Consider the following 18,765-nt stretch of genomic DNA (forward strand, 5'->3'; position numbering starts at 1 on the left):
AGGAATTATTGAAGGAGTTGATGGGCCTGATCCTGTGCTGCAGAGTAGCTTTAGGAAGAGGGTGGGAGAATGACTGCACTCCCTCGGCCTTGCTGCGGATGACTGCTCAGGGGATAAGGAAGACATAATCAAGCACAATAATCATCAGCTCAGGCAAGATAAAGCAAAATTAATAGGTAATATGGGTTCATTGGAAGCAGATTGTGTCGAATTACAGGTTGGCTGTTGCCAGGGTAGTCAAAAATGTGAGGCAATGGGTGGGAGGAAATGCTCTCTGATGCTGGGTTTGGTGCAGTGCCAGATGACTCTGTCCTGTGGAGGCTGGGGCTGTAAAGCTTCCTGCCAAATCCTGCTTTAAGGCCTATCAAAAATTCACAGCTAAACACACCAGAAAAGCCAGTGGCAGGATGCACCTGGGAGCTTTGCTGTGGTCAAGGGTACGTGCGCTGGTGTGTGGCTGTGCTGCAATATTGGTGCATCCGACCATGCTGGAGAATGGCCATCAAAATGAAACACAGATGCCACAGGCTCCTTTCCCTTGTTCCTTGTTCCAAGTAATTGCTTTTCCCTGTGCTGTGTGGAGATAAACGACCGGCACCGAAAGTAAGCACGGAAATCAGGCCTCATCTGTGCGGCTCGGTACCTATTCCAATTGCTATGGGAACCTTATCTGCTGCAGTTTCCTCTGAGTTTAACTGGAGAATTAGCATAGGGCAATCTTTTCCCCATTTAATTTCCTTTCCTTTAAAAACTAAAAACTACAAAATGCTGGTGAAATGAACGCTGAAAGTTAAGTATCAAAATTTGTATCTCCCTGGGACATTATCATTTGAGATGTTTTACTGTGGAAGGTGGAGAAAGCTGGCAAACCTCATTCACATTCCCTGCAAAGGACTGCAGCACCACATAAGATACCATTTATTGTATTTTGATTTTTTAAAGAGCTGAATGTCATGCTGCAAATAGCTGTGGGAAGAGCTTAGCACCCAGAGGCTTGCAGTCATGCCTCATGGTAAGCATTTTGGTGATTTTTCCTCTTCCTCCCACCAATGTTGTTCATAATTTGGTGGGGGAAGCAGCTCCCCCCAATCTCGATTCTTGTACAATCCATGGTAGGACGTTTACCCCTTTACTCCTGCTGCCATGCCTTTAAGATGTGAGGTAGTGTCGTGCTGTCAGAGAAGTCATGGAGATCTGTTCACTTTTTTTGCTGAGGCAGTTGAGTAATGCTGCAAAAGTCCTAGACAGAAACAAATAACTCTTCATTTTGGAGCACAAATATGTGGTGTGTTATTGACTGCAGGAACTTGTTCCTCTTGCTTATGTATAATCTGACGATAGCATCCCACCTCTGCCAGGAGGCAACTTATTTTAATAAAGCTAGAGGAGGCATTGCTGTGCCCATTGAAAGCAATCATGAAACTCCCAGGATCAGGAAATTAATCCAGTTTCTTTGGATGGAATTGACAAAGTTTCAGGAATTTTATGTCTAAGCTCAGTGACCCAGTGTCATTTAATTCCCTTTCCTTTAAAAATTAAAACACCCACATACACCTAGCTGGGGGAACAGGGGGGAATGCCATCAGTGGCTGTCTTTTGCTGTGGAACCCCCAGCACAATTAGAGACTGAGTTGTGGTTTGTTAAATGTATACAAATGTCTCGGGCATTGCTGCATGCGTATGACAGATCTGACAGGTCTCCATCAACCTGTGGAAGTGGGCACCTCTGGAGACCTCTGAGTCTGATGGGAAACTTCTCCTGTCCTGCACACCACCAGGAATACACTGCTGAGGGGTTGGTATGGAGAGAAGGGAGAGATTTTTATTTTTTTTCTCCTGTAATTGTTGATAACATGCCAAGGCACACAATGCAGTTGAAGCTGAAGTCCAAGGAAGGTACGAGGTTTTCATACTGGGCTGCTCCTCCCAGCTGGAATTAAAACACTGCATACAGAAAAAAGGACATACACCTGTAAACACCTAACTACCACTTCTGGGTTTCCAGTTTGTTTGTTGTTCTGGGGTATTTTTTTTGTTTGGGTGTGGGGTTTTTTGTTGTTGGTTTGGTGGTTTGTTTTGTTTGGTGTTTTTTTTCTTCATAAAAAGGCCATTTTCACGCCTCTCTCCAGAAGAAAAAGATGGTTAACAGAGTTTGTTAAAAAAGAAATCAAGCCAAAAGGTCCTGTATTATCCTTCTCCATCCTGTTATTCCTGTTCACCCCCACTTCAGCCTTCCCTCCCTTCTTCCTTTGACAGTGACAAATGGCAAAAAAAGAAGGAAATGGTCATTGAAACTTGTACAGGACAAAATTTGAAGAAAGGAAGATAAAACAATCAAATATCACCAGGATGTCTTCAACTGTTGTGACTCCAACCCTCAACATAGTTTTTGGGGGAAGGAGAATTGCAGTGAGAATTCTTGGCTCTCAAATGTTCTTCTGTCTGGTAGCACTCAGGCAAAGGACAGTGACCTGCTGTAACTTCCAATGAGGTGGGGGTGCAGCCATGCCCTCCCTCCAGGCCTCATCTTAGCTTTTGGGCTGGCCCTAGTGCAGGGTTTAACTACCAAGGGCTGGAACCACAGCTCCATCCTGAACAAAGCTCTTGATTTCCCCAGCGCAGTTATTGCAGTTTGCCAAGGGTCAGAAGATGGAAAAGGGCAGTAGGGACTGAAGTGGAGGAAATGAAATCTCTTAGAACAGGGATCTCTCCAATCTCAGAATGTGTTTATGTTGTGTGAGTTATGGGTATTCTGCAGTGGCTGTGTGGTTTGTGCTGGAACCTGGGGACTTCCCTGAGATTTTGCTTCCCTGGTGTGTGGTGGGAAGGGTTTGCTCAGGTGCTTTCCCCATCTTGAGGAGAGGTGGGCCTTGCACAGGTAGAAATAAGATACATGAGCCCGGTGGCTTAGCTGCACAGCAAATGAGGGCTGGGAAAGAGACAGTCAGCAGTCATGAGGCCATAGAGAACACATCTTCTTGCAGTCCTTTGCTTTATCAGGTTGCATGTGCTTACATAACCTCTTACTAATTACTTAAAATTGTGCTTGAATGGGGTAAGAAGGGAGTAATGTTCATCAAAGGAGAAGATAAAAAAACTTATTTCTAAAATTAAATAATAAAATTGAAGACTCGAAAGGCTGAGGAGAGGTGCATATACTGCTATCCCGTTCCCTGTGCAGAGTTGCAGGATTAAGCTTGAGGTATTAAAGTGAAAGACTTTACTCCTGAACCTCCCAAGGGAAGAGAAGAAATGTGCCTAACACTGCATGGATGGACAGTGCAGAGGTTGTTTTGCTTTGTGGTGTTTTTTAAACCCACAGTAAGCCCTGCCCCTTCAACTGCTCGTGGAGCATGAGCCTGGGTCTGGTTTGAATCCCTGACCCACAGCTGCAAAGGAGGACATGTATTTTTGGAGCTGTCTGTTCTGGTTTATCAAGCCTGAGCTTGGAAAGCTATGTGGAAAGGAAAGATACTCCCAGGGAGGAATGCTTTCAATGTCTATGCAAAGCCTGTTGTGGGCAATTCCATCCTGTCTTGGTCTTGGTGACGTGCCAAGACCATTCTGTTAAATGGCTTTTTGATTTTTTTTCTCCTATTTTGTTTTGTTTTGTTTTTACAGGCTGTAGAATAGTTTTCTGCCCAGCCTGGGTTACAGCCAGGATGGGAGCTCTGGACTAGGATGGCTCGTTTGGACCAGAGGCATGCTTACGCTCAATCATTATTTGCCAGTGGCCACTAAACTTTTCCAAAACATGCTTTATCGGGTGTGCAGTTTTGTTGTACCATGGTGTAGATAATGGTCTCTGGAGGAGGATGGGAGATTACAGGCCATCTGGTGCCTTTCTGGACCTCATATTTCAACAGGACATGAAATAGGCTTCTTTTTTTCATGGAGAAATAAACCCTCCTCAAGCATAAAAGCGACCTGTCACTTTCACCTATCCTGGAGAAGGGCCATCGATGCAGCATGAGCTTCCTCCCCACGTTCTAGCTTTGAAGTGAGGATGAACTGAGAGCTGGAACTGGGGTTTCTTGATCAAGCTCTCCAGAAGCAGAGGTCTTTATACTGGAATGCTCCAGGCAGCGTGCACACAGGTCCAGGAGCTGCTGAAGAGAAATCCCATCAGGCAAGGCACAGCGGTGTAAATCAGTAACCCTGGATTAGCTGGGGTGGTGGGAGGCAGCCTGGCAATGGGACCTGGCCTGGTGCTCGGGCTCAGAATTTTGGGGAAATCATGCCCAGGCAGTGTTAGTTTTTGTGCAGTGCTTTTGGATGAGGTATTAATTCCCCGGGCTAGGTGACTGTGGCTCCCCTTGGTGCTGGTGTGATGCATACATCAGTCAAGGAAGTGGGAGATGGTGGTGGGGTTCTCTATTTGTGCTCCATGTGATCCTGTCTCATGTGTGTCTGCCTCTCATCACCAGCACTGGGCTCTCCCACTCCAAAAATTCTTGTGCAGGGCTCAGCTTTACACGTGCTTTACACCTTAGCTAACTCATAAATTACCAGCCAAGAAAAACAGAGGCTCAGGGGCAGCCTCCAGTTGTCCTTTCCAGTAAAGCTCCCTGTCCGGTATCCCAAGCATGGGAGCAAGCAGTGTGATCAGGCACAGTTAGGTCAGTTTTTTTCAGAACCTCTGGGTGGAGGATATTTGAGCAGTTTCAGAACATAGTCATTTCACAGTGTTTAAGTTGAGACAATAATAGGAATTATTATTTTTTTTCTTTTTATGAATTACCTGCTGTAATCAGTTTTCAAAAGTTACTTGGTGCCTAATTTTTTTTTTTTTTAATATGATGCACGCTCCAGCCTCTGTTGCACTACAAGACAGGGGGTGGCATTTCCCTTGCATTTAGGAGTTTTTGAGCTCTGTCACACTTTTCTGTTTCCATGGTCAAGGGAGGAGGCAACAAAACCTTTGCTGTTTGGCCTTGGAGCACCTGTGAGGCTTTATGTGAAGAGGAGAAAGGTGAAAAGGAGCTGGTCCCTTTTGGAAAGCTGGAGGCTCAGCACATCTCAGATCAGTGTCTTCACGTGGGTGTGGGGTGTGTTAGGGCATCTGGAGGAGAATTGTGCTAAGTTTTGCCTTAGTGACATCGCTACCGTGACATTGTGACAGAGGCTGGCAGGTAAATGTGTTGCTGTCAGTGTTTTGAGTTTGTGAGGCACTGGACTTATACTACAAGTAGAGGTAATTTGTAATCTTGGTAAAACGTTACAAAAATTTTTCCCTCTCTGGAAGGAAGGGAAGGGCGTTTTAGTGACTGTGGGCAGAGGTGTCAGCAGAGCCTTCTGGTTGTTCTGGCCATAGTCCCTTGGGCAGGCTGACATAGGATACATCGAGCGATGGCAAAGCAATTTCCCAGCATCCAATCCTATCAATAGATGCAGTTTCCCTGGAGGGTGGGGGTGTGTGAAACTCGATTGCTGCAGACGGGCTGGTTCTGGTTGTGTGCCTCACACAAGGCTGCAGGCTGGAGATGTTTCCCCTTACAGTGGAGGCTCTGTCCCTTCTGATGCAGTAATAAATGAAGTTGTACCTGTGTGACACTTCACAGAGGAGCCAGGCCTTTGCTCTTCCTTCCCAAGGCCTGTGTACTTATCATGACACCTGTGGTGGACAGTGGTTATAGTGCCTCTGCCAGTAACCCTCATTTGCATCTCATACCCAAATCTGTTCTCTTTTTCCTCTGCAGGTATCTTTTCCTGTACTCCTGTGCTTTTGAGGTCAAACACAGCCATGCAATAAAGCTTCTCCCTGTAGGAAAGATTGCCATACGGTTCTATTGGGAAGTGGCATAAGCTCCACCAGTATAACTGTGGTTATGCTGATTTGAAGCATCTACATCAGAGCTCTTATTAGCATAAGCCTCTTAAATAAAGAGGGAAAAAAAAATGAGAGTTACACCAATGATGTAGCTAGACCTACGGGCACATTTACTTTAAAGTTAGGTTGGTTTCACAGAGTATGTGATTTCAGTTAAATCTTCCAAAGTATGTGAGGACACTTCTGTTTATGTTCCATTCACACTAATTTTAATTTATATTAAGTCCATCAGGATCAAGTTTGAGCTAAGTTGAACACAGCGTTACTGCTCACACTGTTTTTGATGGATTAGAAGCAATAGAGCTAAATCTTTCCAGTCCCTTGTGAGTCCCTTGCTGACACTGACAGAAAGATGATCAGGGTTTATTTAACTACATTTATCAAAACAGCCTGCAGGCACAGGCACACTTTCATCAATGTGACTATGTCCACTTATTACCCAAATGGTCTTTAGGCTGGAATAATCATGCTTCAAAGTGGGCTGCTCTGGTTTAACTTAGCCCAATTTGTTTTGATTTAGATGGGTGACACTGGCTGGGTAGACAAGACCTAAGAGAACACCCTGCAGTGCGTTGGTGCTGCTGTAACTCAAGTCCTACCAGGAATCTTCCCTGCAGAAATCCCATGGCCTGTGTCTGTGATAGCTCTCACTTGCTGTTCCCAGGGCCTTGTGCTCCTTGTTGCTGCGCTGGGTGTGTCACGGGGACATAGCACACCCAGTGTCACTCAAACACCCCTGTGGCTGGGAACAAGGGGGTGAGGGGAGACTGCCACACTTAAAACCTGCTCCCAAATCGCACCGGACACCAGTGGTTCGTGGCTCCTGGGGCCACCTGGGAACCTCCCTGTCCCTGTGTCACCTGGACCTCGGGCATGCTTGCTCTGGGGACTCCAGCCCTTGGAGCATGTGTGGGGAAAGCTGAAAGCAGGTGCCTTACTCTCAGTGCTTAGAGACCAACCAGCAATCAGCTTGGGAGCTTGCTGGCTGCTGCTGGGAGGCGGGTACTGGTAATTAAACCTCATGCTTTGGAAGGGCATCTCAGGTCTGGCTCTGCCCACCAGGAAACTCAACCTGTGTGGCACTGAGCTGCTGCAGGTGTCAGGCCCACCAGAAGAGTGGCCTGGGCTACTCACAGGGACAGGCCATCCTCAGGCACCAGCACCAGCTGCACTGTGCCCAGGGAGGGAGACGTGATGGAGCAGAGGGCTGAGCTTTCACTGTGCTTTAGCTGTTGACAAAAGCCACAGACACAATAATGCGTGTAACAGTGTGCTTCTCTTCTCTCAGAAACATCAATGGGTACATCCTTGTTTATTTCAATCAAATGGAAAAACTGGTCACACACCTAGAAATACTTTACCCACACAAACTGGAGGTGAAGGCTCTTCATTGAAAGAAAGAATATGGAAAATGCCATAGAGGCATCTTTAAATGCATTGATTTTGTTTTAGTGGTCTTTTCTTTCTCTTCTACCTAATATCCCTCTTCTCCCATAAGACGTCTCAGGACTTGTCAGATTGATCTTCTTCATTTTGTGCTGGGGGACTCTTGGTCCTTCAGGTCTTACTTGCTGACCGAAAGCTTAGTGCTGATAAATCTTTAGCAGAGGAAGTTTTTCTCCCAGGTATTTCACAGCCACATGAGTTATGGTAGGGTGCACAGGACAAATGGCACAAAACCCGCTGAGCTTAACAGAACTTGGCTGTTTCACACCTGACAAAATCTTACTGCCAGAACATCCAGTGACATTACCTCACTAGTTCTCCCTGTCTCCAGAGTATGCCAGGGGAAAAAAAAATGAGTAGGCACTGAATGAAAGTGCTCCAACCCAATCTATTTTTCATTGACAGGTCACTTTAGTCTCCTCCAGTGGTGGAAATTCCTTTTCATTTCTTGTATTTATTTTCAGTTTTGTTCTTGCAATATTTCTTATTCCTTTACCATGTTCTGTTTGTGCTGTTGACAGCAGGAGAGATTTAAAAATGCCCAGACTTTGAAACAAGTCATCTACAGATGAAATTGTTCCTAAGGGCTCTAGCAGCTGCAGGGCCAGGTGGCATAAATGCAGATTTAATACCAGTGGCTGAAGGTAATTGTAAATAAAAGTACTGCCTGTGAAACATATTGGACAGGTTTCCAGATGAATAATATTTCAAAGAAGCTGTGTACCCTGGAAACATGGCTGGCAGCCTGTGGAGAGCTATAAATGTGTGGGGCAAGACCTTTCCCTCTGCCATAGGACTAGCTCATCCCAGCTTGACCGGGAATGCCCAAGGTGAGGAGCAGCAGAGATTCTGGCAGTTTTCCTGGGGAGAAGAGGTCAGTGAGGCTGGCAGGTGATTATGTTACCAGGTATTGGCAGTCCTGCCACTGGTGACGGAGAAACTCTGGACAGACAACACAAGGGGGGGTCTTCAACAGGCCACCTGGGCTGGGAGTCACACAGAGCACCTGTGAGTGGAAGCTGGGAGGATTGAGCACAGGAATTGTCCTGTCTTGCCTACCCTGGTCTCACACCATTTCCCTCTCTATTCCCTACTGGCCACCCTTTAGGATAGGATGGCTTGGATGTCAGGCATCAGACCAGACCTGATCTCTGAGCCTGCTCAGGGAGGAAGGCCAGCTTGGCCCCCACTGCAGGCTGGCAGGATTGCTCAGGTTGCAGAGGAGGAGGCCATGCCTTAGACTGGGCTCAAAAAAGCAATGCCTGCCAGCTCTGCTGCGCTGGCCAGCTTTGCTTCCCTTTGGAGGTGGTGGACTTGGTGGGCTTGGTCAGAACCAGGCAGCTTCTTACCTCATAACAGCTCTTTTCAGTGAGTGCAGCCCTATTCCTCTGCAAATTATCCCTGAGTGATTATACTTCTGCTTATTTCGCAATGATTGTGTTAATGATTTTTGCAAATGAATTTTAAACCAAGAGATGTCTAGCCTGATTATTTGGCTGCTTTCACCACTGTCATCACATCCAATAGCTGTTATTTAGAAAATACTCTTTGCACTTGTGTTTACTCACACAGATTATATGGTGGGGTTGGGTTCTTCTGTTGGATATTTCCCAAGCCACCAAAAGCTTTGGAGGTGGCAGCCCAAATGCTTTAAACGCAAATACCAAAGCCAGCGAGTATTTGTCTGAGAATCTGCCAAGCTCTCATTTTCTGAGAACACATCGGTGAATCAAAATTTAGTCTCATGAACATTTATGGAAAACAACCAAGAGAGCAGCTCCAAACCCCATCTTTTCAAATGAATTCTGCTTATTTTCTGTGGCATGTTCCCAAATTCATTTGGGCTTACCAGTCCATGTCTAGTTTTTGCCAAGTATGAAATATCCAGGTACTCTCTTTTTTCCTGGTCCCACTTCCCTTTTTTTCTGGAAAAGCAGAGGTTGCTCAGACTGATGCTGAGAGACATTCTTTCTCTCCAGCACCTTTGATACTCACAGCCTGCTTCTGCCTCTAACTCACACAACAAATGTGATACAGAAAACACCTGTGGCTTTCATATCCGGTTTTTACCCCTTCAGTGGAAATGGCCACTTTCTGGCCCTTCTTCTTTCCAGACCAGAAGTGCATGGGGTGGGGAGGTGGCTTGTGCTTCCCGTGAAGGGAGTCTGCCTGTGGCAATTGGTGCTTCCAGTGGTCCCGCTGCAGTTCTCAGGTGCCAGGACTCTGCGGAGAGCTGTGAAAATACGTGTAACAGGCTAGTTCCCTCAGGCCTGAGATCTCCACCTGCCCTGCAAGCAAATTGCTGCTGTCTCTCTCTCTCTTTTTATTTTAGGAGGTGTCACATCAGCAGGTGGTCTTGAGGAGAGACTGAAGACCGAGAGAGAGCAGTGATGGATGGACTAATGCCGGACTCAGAAAAGGATGAGCTATGATATCTTGATATCTGAAGTTTTTCTGACAAAAGGAGGCTGGGGCTTTGCTGCTGGCTCCTCTCTGAAACTACCTGCAGGTACCTGCTTTAATTTGGTTGGTTTGGCCAAAGCAAATCTGACCCAGTAACAAGGCATTACCCTCACCCGGCTTGGGCTCCGTGGCAACTGCAAAGCAAGCCAGGCAGACGAGGGAGAGCTGAGCCTCCTACACGGTCCAGCACATCCAGGTCTGTGCCTGCACACTTCCCAGGGAAGTGTGTCTCTGCCAGATCTGCTTTCACCAAGGGTTGTGTCATAGAACCATAGAATGGTTTGGGCTGGAAAGGACCTTAAAGGTCTTCTAGTTCCAGCCCCACCACCATAGAAAAAGCTCTCCAAGACAATGTGAGCCTTAGTTCATCAGGAAGGGATTTGATCTTGCCCCTGCAGTACTCAGCTAGCAGCAATTCCAGCAGTGTTCCATGGCATGGTGGGTGGTAATGATTTCCCTGTTCTGCACTATGTGCTCCCTGTGCTTGCAGGTCTGGCCAGTGCAAGCTGTGCTCAACTGCTGAGATACAGAATGGGTTTCTTAGGGAGCAAAGGCAGCACATGTTCACTGGCTGATTTTTTATCCCAGCTAAGAGCCTGAAGGAAAGATTTCTGACACAGATGTAGTTTAATTCTACTTTAATTTCATTAGCTGCTAAATAAGCAGAGTGGTGTGCAGGGACACAGACTCCCTGAAGAGGAGAGGGATGGGGGTGCTCTGTCATACCCACAGCTTTCCCCCAGAAGGGATTACCACTCACTGCATTTGCTTCAGCTCAGAGAGGATGCCTTTTTGTCAGGATGCCTCCAGTGTGTGTGCTGGAGAGCCACTCAGCTCTCAAAGCCCCCTGGGTTTACCCAGTAAAAATAATTTCCTTTCTCCAATTTCCCTCTTGCCAGCCTTCCTGGCACCACTTCTTTCTCCTTTAAGGGCCAAAAATACCTGATGGGGGTCTTACTGCCTCCTCCATGCTCCTCTAGTGACCACTTAGTCTGAAATGTGATCCTTGAACATTGCCTATTGGCAGGGTAAGAGCACAGATGTAGGTGGCACCACAAGCAGCAACCTCAACAAAGCTATAAGGCAGCAGGTTTTCCCTCCCATCCCTGTGGGGCAAGGACTTTGGCCCATGAGCTGGGTTAGGTTTAGCTGTGATGGGTTATTGCCTGCTCTCAGGGGGCAGAGGGGGCCTTTAAAGAAGGGGAGTTTTGATAGCAAGGAACAAAACCTGTGGTATTACCTTGGTGCCCTCAGCCTAGCTGAGCCTCCGTGGAGCTGGTGCAATGTCATGAAAGGGCTGAAGCCAGCTTTTGTATGCAGGAGCAGGAGGGCAGTCAGGTCACTCTCGGCACTGAAAGCCACTAAACGTACTGTTGGCACTGTTTTAAGCATCCCTACCTCTGTTTTAACAAAAGAGAGGAGCTGGTGGAGTGCTAAGGTTTCACCTCCGGGGAGAATTATGTTTTAGCCCACTTGGACTCCTTCCCCTGCCTCTAACAAGGTGATGCTCACAGCATCAGCAGCTCCCCCATGCTGCTTTTGAGAGCTACTTCTCTCTACTCCCAGTGGATGGAAATTATCTTGGGCCCCAGAAAGGAAAAGAAAAGAGAAATAAAGGTTCCTCACAAGCTGGTTTAGAGCCAATGACAAGATTTACACACTAAGAAACTGGTTATTCACACGTGGCTCCTTTCCTGGCTGATAGTTGGTACCTGCCACTTCAAAGGAGAAGTATCCATTTTCCTGCAGCTGTCCCCTCCATCCCAAAAGCCTGACCATAGCCTGTAATGCACTCAATCCTTGCAGGAACTAACAAGTCCTTGCAGGAGCTGCTGCAGCAGTATGGGTTCAACCAACCCCTTGCAACCCACTTGCCTGATGGCTCCCCCCTTCTCTGGCATCAGGCCCTTTGGCTTTGTCCTCCCTCCTGCCCATGCCCTTGGAGCCTCTTCTCTCCCAGTGACTGTGATTTTCCAGGGCTGTGGGACCCCCCCGCCCCACACCCGCGACATGCTGGCTGTTGATTTGACTGGACGTGAGCGCAAAGCTCATTAAGGACTCATCGATAGTGCAATGAGAAGCAGTGTGGGGTGAGAAGGGTCGGGTGGCAGGAGGGGCTGACAGCTCCCCTCTGTGTGTGGGAGCAGGTCTGTATGTGCATCCCTGGCCTGGCGTCTGTGAGCAGCTCTGCGTGCCCCGGGGACCCGCCGTCGGCTGGCACCGTGAGGCAGGTGAGTCCGCTGGGACACCAGCGTCTGGTCTTGGGGTGTGAGCTGTGTCACGGGGGCAGAGAAGGGAATGTCGAAGCAGTGGTGGGAAGGAGCCACCTGTGTGCACTTGCAGTCCTGGGGCAGAGTGCTGCAGGTCTGGGCTCTCCTCCATCCGTACTGGGTTGGCTGTGGGGCTGAGTGGTGCAGCACCCTGAGGACAAGGCAGGATGCAGGATTGTTCCTGTCTTCCAAAAGGTGCTGGAGGGCTGAGCAAACAAGGACGGCCCAGCCTGGCGTTCACTTGGAGCAGTGTGAAGCGGAGCAGGCTTTGTGCAGCTTTACCCACAGCTGCACCACCACAATGCCTAAATTTCTTCCGTCAGTTGGCATTGGCATTGCAATGTCCCCTTGGTCAAGAAAGACACCACTTTCTGGGAAGGTGGCAACTTTCCTGTCTGTCACTCCCATGCAGAGCTAACTGGATTCTCCTTGGTGTTAACAGGGAGGTGCAGCAACCAACCTCCAAAACCTCTCACTGAGCAAAATCCTGGGCTGTTTCTGCTGCAGCAGAGAAGCGGGGCATGAACCATCTCTCCCCCATGTTGCAGTGGGGATGGACCTGCAGGTGCTGCTCCCTGCCCTGCTGCATGAACACCCCCCGGCTTCCATCCAGGGAGCTGACACTACCAGGCAGAGCAAGAGGGGAGATGACTGTCCCAGAGCATGACCTGAAAATGGTACTGGGGTCCCAAATACTGGAAAGCTTCTCACAGTCCCTATGGGCTGGGGAAAAATGTACTGAGGGCAAATGATTGCTCAGTAAAGATTCTGTATCAGTACTTATTGTGAAAACCTGGGGCAAGCTTCTCTGGAGAGGGTCTCCAGTGGATAGAACTTGGGGAATGGGTTAGGTGATATGCACAGATGAGGCATGGGCTCAGCTGCCCCTCCCTGGAGCTGGGACAGCCCTCCCCAGCCTTAAATGTTTCAGCCCCAAGGATCAACGTGACAGACAGTGCTCTAGGTTCTTGGTGACCCTTCACAAAGGTCGTGCAAGCTCTGATGGTTTTTGGCAGTGGAGCTCAGCTTCCTTGCCTGTACAGCTGCTGGGATGTTTCTGGGGTCTATGTCTGTGCCCTTCCTTCCTATATATCTGCAAGAGATTCTGACTCTGAAAGCGGTAACTCAGTCCTTTATTGAAGCTCTCCCCAGTCTCCACAGCACTGGCGACCTGAACAAACTCATCCATCCCCTTCCTCCCTCCCCTCCTATCCCCTCCCTGCTCCCTATCTCCCATGAGTGCTTCTTGGAGCTGCAGTCTGGATACCAAAGGCTCCTCAGTTTGCTGGTGACCTTGCTGTGGTTCTTCCAGCATCTGGTAGAGACCTCCAGCACATTTAGTTTTGATTCTCCTCCCTCCAAGAGAAGCTCTACAACAATTCGGGATTTTGTTGTGTGGAGAACAAAACTCAGGTTGAAGACATGCAGCTGGAAGTGCATTTTCTTGTGAAGAAACTTAATGGGCACAAGGAACAAGCAACTAATGTCTTTATACTGCAGGTGAACACCCTCACAACACTGAGTCCTCTTTGCTGGGGATAGAGCAGGTGGGTGTTGTCTGGCCCCTGTGGAGATGCTTATGTGGTAAAGGCTGTTCCTGGTGCCAGAGGGCCAGGGTCTGCACCCTGATATGGACTGGCTGTGTGGGATGTGACTCAAGCCTTCAGCCAAGGCAACAGGGACGACCTTTCCTTTCTCTGTTTTTCCTGATCACAAGTCCTGGGGGAAGAACTGCTTCTTCTCCACTGTTCTGTGTAGCTTAGCACAAGAAGTGAGGATAGGAGAAGATCTGAGTCTTAAATTCATAGGGATAATGCCCAGCTGGTTGCAGGTTGATCCTGGACAGCAGGGGATGGTGCCCTGGGTAATGATTTTCCAGGCTGTTTTGAGGAAAACCTCAGCCAAGGGGCTGGAGGCTACCAGTGCTCTTGCAAGGTTCCTGCAGAGGCAGCTGGCTCTGCTGTTCTTTATTTTCCATCCCCTGAAAAAGCATATGAACAAAGGGAGCCTTATGGCAGCCTGAGGGCTCTGGAGCACGATTATCTCTCTGGCTTTATGAGAAGCAGAACAAAGGGTTTGGCCTCTGAGAATGAACACAGTTTCTCTTTGGCTTGGCCATGCTGCAGCAGGAAAACAATGTTGTGCTCTGCATGGTGAGGCTCTAGTGTTTTGGGGCTGGATACTTGTGCCAGGGTGGTGAGAGGCACATTCACAGGTGCCATGTTCTGAATGAGGTGCTTGCTTGCTTCTGTGACACTACCCAGAAGGAGCAGGGGGAAGATCTGTGATTTTCTCATTCTTCTCCTATCTACCTTCCTTTTTGCGCTTTCATCTGAATGCAGTAGCAGAAATTTTCTGAGGCAGTGCAGGGTTTTTACCTGCTCATCTTACTCCAAGGGCGGGCAGCACGTGCTGGTCAGTGTGGAGCAGGCTGAACTTGTCTGTGCTCTGCGGATGGGTCATTTCCCAGTGTGAGCTTCCCAGCCCCAGGGATAGCCAGTCCTTTGCTTCTCTGCCATGCAAGGTGAGAAGAGATTGCTCCCTGGCAATGCTGGACAGCTCAGAGCAGACCCTGCATCATTCTCATGCTTCTTTCTGCTCTTTCCTGCAGTTTTTTTCTTTATTCACTTTTATCATTATTAAATTGCAGCAAAAAAGTCCAATGTGACTTTCTGGAGTGCGTGTCACCACTTTTCTTTGCAACACCAATTTTGGCCAATCTGCTCAGTTCAATTACTTCATTTAAAAAAGAGGAGCAAAAACTAAAAACCCAAACAGAAAAACCCCAAAACAATGAACAAACAAAAAACCCCCCAAATACCCCAAACAAAACAACAAAAAGCACACAAAACCCCCACAACCCCAAAGTGTACCAAGACAAATACAGCAAATAACTACTGACATCACTTGCAATGTCTCTGGAGCTGCATCAAATCCAGCTTTATGTGTATGAAGTTATGATTTCTTCCCCCTCCTGCACTGCATGGCCATGGCTTTTGCACAGCACTGGTGAGTCCCTGTAAGACAGGACAGTTTACCCCTGGGAATGCTAAAGTCCTGCCCCGGATGTTGCTTCAGATCAGGATTGAAGCTAAAATCTTGGTTCAGAGGCAGAGTTTTGTTGAGGTAGTAGCCAGTGAGCAGTAACTCAGGCTGCATTGACAGTGCAGCCTCTCTGGAGTAAAGCGAGAGGGGCCGGTGTGAATGCCTGTCCACATCGCGGTGGCAGTGCCTGGACACCGTGCAGGACTGTCACAAAAGGCACAGGAGGTAAAAAGCAAGTGAGAAATTCCATCTGAAACTGCCCTCTGTGTGTCCATTCTAGGCACTTCTGCCCCTCTGATGTTCTCATTGAAGGCACTGGACAGATTTTTTTCCATTAGCCTCCCTGGAGTGGGACTATGCCTTACCAAGGAACAAAGCAGGTCACCCCACCACCCTTCTTCCGGAGGAGCACTAACCTGCAGCTCTTCTCTTTCTCCATTCCCTAATTCTTGAGGAACTTGTCTGAGAACTGTGCTCTTTTTTCAATCACAGGTGAAACTTGCCAGTGAACTCAAAAAGTAACTGGGGTTGGGATCAGACAGATGAGTCTTTGCAGAATAAAGCTAAGCTAAAAATGTCCATGTTGCTTCAGGCAGGGCAAAAGAGTAACGCAGCAAAAATTACCAACATCATGAAACTGGCATCCCAGCGTGACAGGTTGCACTATAGAAGAAAAGGAAAATTATTTTAAATTTAATCAACACATTTAAAATAAGCAGAAGTAGGCCTTTAATCTTTTTAATTTGGTACTTTCACTGAGGAGGATGGAGACAGGGATGCCTTCAAGCAACTTATCTGTCTTTCCCAGTCTGGAAACATGCAGTCTGCTCAGATGCTGCCACGAGGGAGTAGGATGTGGCCTGGCCTTGATCCTCATGCTGCTGTGGTGGCTCAGACTGGGTCAGAACAGTCTGTTAGGGCCAAAAAAGAGTCCTGTCATCTCTCTGCTTCCTGGGGAAGCTTCTCAGGGACCAGAATGAGTTTTAAGTGAGAATGTTAAAACGTTTCAGAGGCTGCATCATTTGCATCTTCCAAAAAAGGCATGAAGCCCTGCTTTCCTTAGGGACAATGTAAAGTTGCCACTGACACTGAGGTGACGCAGAAGTGGTGAGGGAAGCACAGCCTGTGGCCAGGAGCAGGACCTGACCCTACTTTCCCCCGGGGTGAGGAACCAGAGGAAAGTCAAGTGGGCAAGGAGGTTGTTGCACTAAGTTGGCCCCATTCCTCCTGCCTGTACAACACAAAAATGAAGGTGCCCCTTGGCAAAGCAATCGCTTTGGATGTCCAAGATGCAGCCAATCCCAACAGCTCCGAAAACTTTTTCAGGGCTGTGAAGTGCTGCTGCAGCCCTCTTGGGGTCATGGCTCGGGGCTGAAAGATGTGTCCTGGCCTCATGTGAAAGTCCCATTTATTGGATGGTTTATGAAATGTGGCTCATGCCGTGACTGCCCCTTCTTCTCATCTGGAGAAGATTGCGGTGTGCTGCCGACCTCACCTGCCACATTTTTAAGTGATGTGGGCTGCTGGTGGATGAGCCACATTGGGCAGCGCCTGCAGGTCAGACCCAGGTAACAGCAACTCAAATCTTATGCGAAAGGATGGAAAAGGGGGTGGAGCTGCAGGCCACCCAGCAGTGCCATCACCCAGGAGGAGTCATTTACTTTTGCTCACATCCTCTGTGAGTGCTGACTTCTCCAACCAAGCAGTGTGTCCTGTCTTTAGGGGAAGGTAGATGAAATGTTGGGTGACTGCAGTGGCACCTCCTGGGCAGCGTGCCGAGGGCTGTGAAGCATGAGCCCTGCCTGCCTGATCCAGCTGGACAGGACAGTGATGCTCCTGCCCTGAGTGGGCTCCATGTGTGGCCAGCACTCTGCCAGAATCCTCAGGCTCCCACAGAGAGCTTTTCCCCAGACCCTCCATCTTTCACGGATGTGGGAAGCTCCAGCATAGGCCACTGCAGCAAGCAGAAAATTGAGTCTGCTGTGCCGGTCACGGCTTTCAACAAGACACACGAGCCTTGAGGCTACTTGGCTGTCATTAAAATGGTGTGAATGGAAGGAAAAGTCTAATTGACTGAACAACAGCCTGCATTGTGTAATTAAACTAATTGTGGCTCTACCTGCTTGGGTCAGAAGGAGTTTGTGTGGCTGTTAAATCACTGACAAATAAGAGGTGAGGAGGTGTGTGGAAGTATTTCTTGCATATGTTTCCATAGGTCATTTTGCTGGTTCATTTCGGGCAATTTTATGCCCTTGAAATTTTTGGTTTCTGTCAAATTTTAAGAGATTGGTAATATTTGATGTTGAATCAGGGGAAAGGAAAAAAGTCACTGTTGTTAGCAACAGTGTTTCAGGAGGCAGAGTTTCAAGTGGCAGCAATACTTCCTCAGTGCTATTTTCTTATTTGAAGCAAAACCCCTCAAAAAAAAAAAAAGAAGACGTGTTTGCCAGAATGCATTTCAGCCTGGCTCTGCATCCACTGGGGACCAGAAGATTGTTTTTATTGATTTGAGCAGCAGCAGATAAGGCCTTCTACACAACTTGGTGAAACACAGGTCACTGCTTTACTGCCAGGAATTTATGGCATTAACTTTCACTGATTGCTTGGAAAGTTCTGGCTTCAGAATATGGTACATTTGAATGAGAAACCTGCTATAGTGTCATGTTGAAATTCTTTGACCTTGTTTTCAAGTTCTTGCAAAGCAGAGCCCACCTCCATCTTGTAGCTCTGCTCTTACAGTAGTAGTAGTAGTAGTCTGACACACTACATTGACACAGGACACCTTCCTTCTCTCCTTTCTCCCCAGGAGCTTTGCCCAGTGCTTCCCATCTTGTCTTCGTGTGGCCAGGGCAGAAACTGTTTTTCCTGCTCCTCCAGCCCCTCAGCAAGAGTGGATGTACATCTGAGTCACCATGGGTAAGATGGACAACACCTCCGTGGAGCTGAGCTCTCCCTCCGAGGTGAAGCAGGCAGCCCTGGAGGAGCCAGAGCCCATCAGCGCTGAGGTCGTGAGCACTAAGAAGAAGAAGGAGATCCCAGACAGAGGTTCCTGGAAGGGGAAATTTGACTTCTTGCTATCCTGTGTGGGCTATGCTATCGGTCTGGGCAACGTCTGGCGCTTCCCTTATCTGTGTGGCAAAAATGGAGGAGGTGAGAGAAATGCACAATGAGCAGCCTTGTCCCTGAGCAGGTTCTGGGCTGGTGTGGGTCTGGGCAAAGGAGTGGTCCTTCAGCTGAGAGCTCTCCCACATGGTGGGAATTATTAAGTTGTCCAGAGACAAGTTTCCATGATCTGTGGGTTTTACTAGCATGTGCAGGCTGGGAAGAAGCAGTCCAAAGAAATAAAACAAGCAGTTTGAGTTCTGTCATGCTTGTGTGGTCCAAATTGGCAGGGCTGGAGAAGGAAAAAAAAAAAAAAAAAAAAAAAAAAAAAAAAAAAAAAAAACCAAACCAACACCACAACCCAAACATAAAAGCATATGGACCTCATTTACTTACAGGGAGGGCTATGTACAAATAGGCACCCAGTTGGATTCTGAGGCACCTCCAGAGAAACCAGTTTGCATCCCTTAAAGGTGGGGCTCTTCTCAGTCTGGTGTATTCCCAAGGGGATTCTACCTGCTCAGAGCCACGGTGGCAGGTTTGTCATCTTTGTCTAGCCACACTCTGACTGCTAACTCTCCTCACAGAACATTTCTCCCGTGGCTAGCC

This window comes from Hirundo rustica, chromosome 4, assembly GCF_015227805.2.
Source record: "Hirundo rustica isolate bHirRus1 chromosome 4, bHirRus1.pri.v3, whole genome shotgun sequence".
Classification (NCBI taxonomy): domain Eukaryota; kingdom Metazoa; phylum Chordata; class Aves; order Passeriformes; family Hirundinidae; genus Hirundo; species Hirundo rustica.